At 36.5% G+C, this 6,121-nt stretch overlaps 1 long non-coding RNA gene across 2 annotated transcripts; it reads right to left on the bottom strand.

The window, feature by feature from the left end:
* Positions 1 to 1,373: 1,373 nt before the first annotated feature.
* LOC131249136 (uncharacterized) lies at positions 1,374 to 2,651 on the bottom strand. Of its 2 annotated transcripts, none has more exons than XR_009172683.1 (5): positions 2,580 to 2,651; positions 2,382 to 2,453; positions 2,216 to 2,287; positions 1,631 to 1,702; positions 1,374 to 1,465 (listed from the first exon to the last, which is right to left on the bottom strand). It is a non-coding gene; the product is annotated as an uncharacterized LOC131249136 (long non-coding RNA). The 2 variants fall into 2 exon arrangements; XR_009172682.1 differs by having other exon boundaries at positions 1,399 to 1,465; positions 1,631 to 1,675; positions 1,851 to 2,287.
* Positions 2,652 to 6,121: the final 3,470 nt, after the last annotated feature.

Below are 6,121 nucleotides of genomic sequence, written 5' to 3'. Positions count from 1 at the left end.
ATTCAAATCACAAACCATCATGGCATGTGTCCAATTTTGGTTTAATTTTCATTTTTCTCTTTAATTTTGGTTCTTTCTGTTTTCTGGTTTTAGTGTTTTGATTGTTGGATAAGGAGGTGTGGGTCATAAATCCTTTCACAATTGAATGCATCAATTACATGTGCAAGAATGCACCAATTACAATAAGAAGTGTGTGAGTAGGATTCTAATTACTACCATCCCTACATGTATGCAAGATCCAATTTATCTAGTGGTTGCCACCGTGTATGTGCTGTGGCTAGAAAAATCAGGTTGGTTCTTTTTTTGAGATGAGCCACGTATGTATGGTAAGAATGGAAACCAAGTCAACTGGCAATCCAGATTTGATGCCCATGTATGGCCCAACTGGGAACCAGACATACCTGATGAAAGGCCTGGATTTACATTGAATATAAATGCTGCCAGACATAAGAAGAGATCTCTGCAAAGACATGTCCATAAGATAGATGGTCACCAAGGATATCTAATAGGCCTGTTGAACATATATAACAAGCATTTTATTTTGGTTACATCTCACATTGGGTGTGGGCAACACTGTCATACCAATGTAAGAAGCATTAATTAGATTCAACTTTTCATGTAGAAATAAGCTTTCTTACTTGTTCATAGATGCTTCTATCCTTAGTGTTGGCATTCACCAGCTATCGTTGCTTCTCATTTAAGGCATTCTAAGTGTCCGGTTCCTGTATGATGATGATATATCAACACTTGAACAACTTGGTGAGTTAGTTCAATATTAGATACATATTAGAGAAACAGGAACAGATAGTGATTGTAACTTTGCAACAGAAAATGATGGTTAACATTAAGTAGATAAACCAGATGCAATTGATAACTATTATAGTTTCATTCATACAACCTAGATCACACATTGTTCCTAATATCCAAGCTCCATTCGAAATAAAATCTTTGAAACAATCAGTGTAATGAAAGAAAGAATAAACAGAATTTATAATAGAAGCAAAGGAAATAAGAACTACCAAAGGATAGAGCAAAATTCCTGCATATGAATAGAGAGGAACATCCATGAAAGAGAAAAACTAAGGACATAGCACTTCGGGAAAAGGAAAACAAACAAAGTGTGGAAAATTATTGTTCTTACAAGTTTCCTGCTGAGCATTGGGTTATATCAGGCCTGGTAAAATTGTTGTAAGATGAGTCCGTGCAAGACAGCATCATGCAATGCTATGTTTATGCCTTTTCAGGAGTGGAAAAAATAATAACCCAGTAGGAATCTGAAAGGCCTAAAGTAATCTCACAAGAGAGTTTAACAAAACATTAATATGCATGGAAAAAGAAGCCATCAAATATACAGATCCTGTTGCCAGTGAAATGTAATTTGAGATTTACTGAGTAATACAAGTAATGGTTGCTACCTCGGACCCAAGAGGGTATGACCCCAGTCAGCATGTTGCTAGTAAGATACCTACATTTAAAACAATATATATCATGAGACGGATTTCTAATTTGAGACAAAAATATCACTAAAGCATTATTGAGGGTCCAAAAATTACAGAAGGATTGTCCATTTTCCTGAAGTATCTGGCAAGAGAATCAGTGAAATTTTGGTAATGAATGTCTATTTTCTTACATATAATCTAGCGCTGAGAGTCTTGAAAAGCTGCTTGGAATTTCTCTTGTCAAATTGTTAAAGGTAAGTTATCTACAAGAGAAAATTATCATTAGAAAAAAACTGGGGAAGATTCTCTCTGAAATGAATTTGTAAGTTACATGTATTCAATGTGTGTTCTCATCCATAGCAGGCCATGAGATTGAAGACTGTAGTATATTGTAAAGAACATGGAATGCACAAAAGGATTTTCCTTGTCCAGTAGCATGATGGATTAGCCAGTACACAGCAAAATAAACATAGAAATGAAAGTGAAAGGCCAAATCACCATGAATTTGTCGTCGAATCACTTCAGTTTTGCACTTCCCTTCCTAATTTAACTTCTTTCAAACCATGAAACGGTTGGCTGGACAGTGGTCGTGATTTGCATGTCAACTCATGGAGCTGAATCTTCAACTTTCATTTTATGTTTTCATCACTTAATTTAGAGTTGACCATCCAAACTTAAGAATATTGTGCATCTAACAATGCCTAGTCAGCACTCAATGGCATGGGAAAAGAAATATATAAAGGCCATGTATAAAAGATTTGTCCAAAGTAACTTACAAGGATTTCAGATTTGTCATTGTCCCAATATATTGTGGGATTATGTCAGAAATCAAGCAATTTCTTAGTACCCTGCAGTATATGAGCAAGACAGACACTTCATGAACAAAAGAAGTAACGAACAATGATATATTTATGCCATCAGGGGTATATCCATTCAACTCACAATTTCTGCATTTTGGTCATATCCCCCAATGCAGGGAAAGGCATGCTCGATCCATTCAAATCAGATATCCTCCTGAAAATCAAAATATATTGGATTCAATAAAGTAATTCATTTCATACCACTTCCAAGGCTGGGTATGAATCCAAGAAAATTCCAAGTAATAAAGCAGCAAGAAAAGAACATGGAATGTGCCCTCACAGTTCAGTTAGATTCACCAAGAAAGAGATGTTGGAAGGAATAGGTCCCGTCATAGATGTGCCTTGCATATGCTTGCAGTGGTTCAGAATCACGGTTCATATAGATGTTCTCATATAGAAGCAAGAAGCAATTTACATTGAAAACATATCAAATAAAGTTCTTACAGCCTCTTGAGTCGTGTCCAGTTCCCGATGAAATCAGGGATCTTACAGAAATAATATGAATGGAGTTTAATAATTTATAATTTTTAAATGGAAAAGACAACCCCAGTGGCTAGTGAAGAATTGATATACAAGTCCGTCAAGTTTCTCAAGTTGCCGAAGGTAATAGGTATTTCTCCTGTCAAGTTATTCGAACAAGCAAGGCTGCACCAGTAATATATTGGATTATGTTAGGAAAAAAGTTTATTTTTTTTTAAAAAAAACACCTATTGTTTATTATCACCATAGGCTGTATGCCAATCACTACCAACTGATCATGATCAGATGGTGGCGATAAGTGAGGCCCACACCTGCTACGCGGGGTGGACCCAGCGGGGCATTCCACTCCTTAAAATGGTCGTGGAGTCCTCTCAACACCACATATTGACCGTCAACTGATAGTGTTGAATAGCATAAACACTTCGCAATTGGTTGACCCTCAGCCATTCTGTTCACCAATGTAACCTAACAATGGCCAGCGTATATTTACACATTAATCACATTTTCAGTTTAATTAGGACATAGGAGGCAACCAGAACTAATAAATAAATAAATAACATTTAAATTTTAGAGATTCTCAATTCAGGTTACAAATCTTAGCAGCTGCTCAAATGTAATAAAGATAAGGGTGACACTATTTGCACCTGCCCTGATTGATAATGGCAACCTTCTTTCAACATTGGTGATACAACAGTACAAATTTGTACTCCTGAATTACCAAAAGTAGAAAGAAAAGATGCCAATGGAAAATATCAATCAAGATGAGTAAAGATATGAATTCCCTGAAAGATAACTATGAAATGAGAATTAGGTCACTATTTGAAAAATAAAAAAATAAAAATTGCAGTGGCAAAACAGAGAATCTTACAATCTCCCCAAGCTGCGCAAATTACCAAGCTCTGGAGGAAGAGGTCCTTCGAACTCGTTAACTTCAATGAGTCTGCAAACTACGAATTGCATGAATAATAGTAGCTAAATGCAATTTCATCTGCCTAATCAAATGAAAGTTGTGAATCACATACAGTGACTTGAGTGTCATGATGTTTCCTAGCTCCTTTGGAATTGTTCCAGAAATGTGATTTCCCAAAAGCGACCTGCAATGTTCAAACAATTTTTCGGGTATGTCCCTCAGAGAGTGAGAGAGGAAGAGAGGGTTTTGTAGATTAGTTATAGAAGATTCCAGATGCAATTATGGAAGAGGACTTACAAATCGATGAGAGGAAGGGAAGCCCATGCTGCAGGGATCGATCCATTGAGATAGTTGCGAGAAAGATCGATGTTGGACAAAAGCAGAAATTACGATGTAAGACTCCGATATTTGCTACGAGGCAAAATAAAAGCGAGAGAGAGAAAGAGAGAGAGAGAGATACCTCTCTTTGGGCGCGGCTCTGTTTTGAGCGCACGCCCAAATTTGGGAGACGGATTGCTACTGGTGGTGGGTGCTCTGTGGGCCCCACCATGATGTATGTGTGTCATCCATTCTGTTCATCTATTTTTAGAGATCATTTTAGGGCTTCATAGAAAAATTGATAGGTATATAAGTCTCAGGTGGACCACACCACAGGAAATCAATAATGATTGGATATCCACTATTAAAATCCTCCTAAGGCCCACTGTATTGTTTATTTGAAATCTAATATGTTGATTAGGTCATAAAGACCCGGATGAAGGGAAACAATAAATATCAGCTTGATCTAAAACTTTTATGGCCCCCATAACGTTTTTAATCGTCAACGTTCATCCAACACTTTTTCTTGTAATGTGGTCCACTTGAGATTTAGATATACCTCATTTTTTCTCTTATATCATAAAATGATCTATAAAAATAGATGGACGGCATGGATTAAATGCATACATCATGGAGGGGCCCACAGAGTACCAACCACAAGCCAGTGGATGGTGTCAGGGGGGAGTGGCCAATTTGTTCCCTTTTTGTGGTGTTGTTCATTTAATTAATATTTGGATATGAATCATTTTTTAAATAGTTCTCTAAAATGATCTTGAAAAATGGAGGAACAGTGTGGGTTAATCCCAAATTTTCGATAAATCTAAAACTCAAGTGGACCATGCGACAAAAATAGTGTGGAATAATGATTTCCACCGTTGATACCTTCCTTGGGCGCATAATAATGTTTATTTGACATCCCTCATGTTTATAATATCAAAAAGATATGAATGAAGAGAAAACACAATAAGATATGAATTGTTGTGCGCTAACTACGATAACAGTGTAAAATCTACTTCGTCCATCATTTTCTCCGAACCATGATAGAATGAGATTTAAAAAATGAGATAGATCCATTGTCCAAGTGGGCCATACTATGGGGAAACAGTGAGAACAAATACATTAACCATTGCAATCTTCCCGGGGATCACCATGATGTTTTATTATAAAATATTTTAAAATTTTTTTATATATAGATGAGCATGTTAGAGAAAGTATATTTTTTTAGGATTTCCTAAAAAAAATTTCAATCATTGGCTGTAGATGAGCATGTTAAGAGATAAAAAGCTTTTCACCAATAGGTTTTATGCCAAATCTCTACGATGCAAAACCAGAGAGAAGACCTGATCTTGTCAGGTCCAAGTCCTTTTAGGTCCGGATCTTATTTTTGAAGACCTGGACCTAAATCCAATTGGCTTTGTGCACTTATCGAATCATTGGATCTAAGCTTTTAAGTCGGGTTTGAGATAGATTAGATTATTTACATGGTCGGGCTCACCCCAATTAGTTGGGATATGGCTTAAATGATGATTTGTATTTCATTTGTATCAACGAGTTTGTGCAATAGATGTTTGTAGGAGCATAAGAGACCACGATAAAGTTGTGTTTGTGTTTCTATAAGGTTACACTAATCCCTGTTTAAATTATAAGGAACTTTTCTTGACAAATGTATTTGGACATTTCTTATTTTTTAGTAGTATGTTATATGGTTTCAAATAAGGTTGTTAAAAATCGCATATATATATATATATATATATATATATATATATATATATATATATATATATATATATATATAGTATTTGAAAAGGTTCCATACGGTCAAGCTGTGTGGGCCCCACCGTGATGGGTGTCGAACATCTACCCCATCAGTCAGATGCACCATTCCATGGTGGGCCTGCGGCTTAAAAATCAAGTCAATCCGTGGCATGGGGCCCAAAACAGTTGCAAGGTTAGTTATGGTGGTACCAGCGCCACGGGTGCGCACCTCATATACACGCACATGGCTTGAGAGTCACATTTATATAAATATCCTGCAGACTACTGGATTATTTCCGTCGCCAAAACGCCCTAATCCCTCCAAAATGCCCAAACGCGAGCTCCATCTCTCTCTCTTT

The sequence above is a fragment of the Magnolia sinica genome, chromosome 6 (genome assembly GCF_029962835.1).
Source record: "Magnolia sinica isolate HGM2019 chromosome 6, MsV1, whole genome shotgun sequence".
Lineage (NCBI taxonomy): Eukaryota > Viridiplantae > Streptophyta > Magnoliopsida > Magnoliales > Magnoliaceae > Magnolia > Magnolia sinica.
The sequence above is the reverse complement of the archived record's forward strand: the minus strand, read 5'-3'. Positions and strand labels throughout refer to the sequence as shown.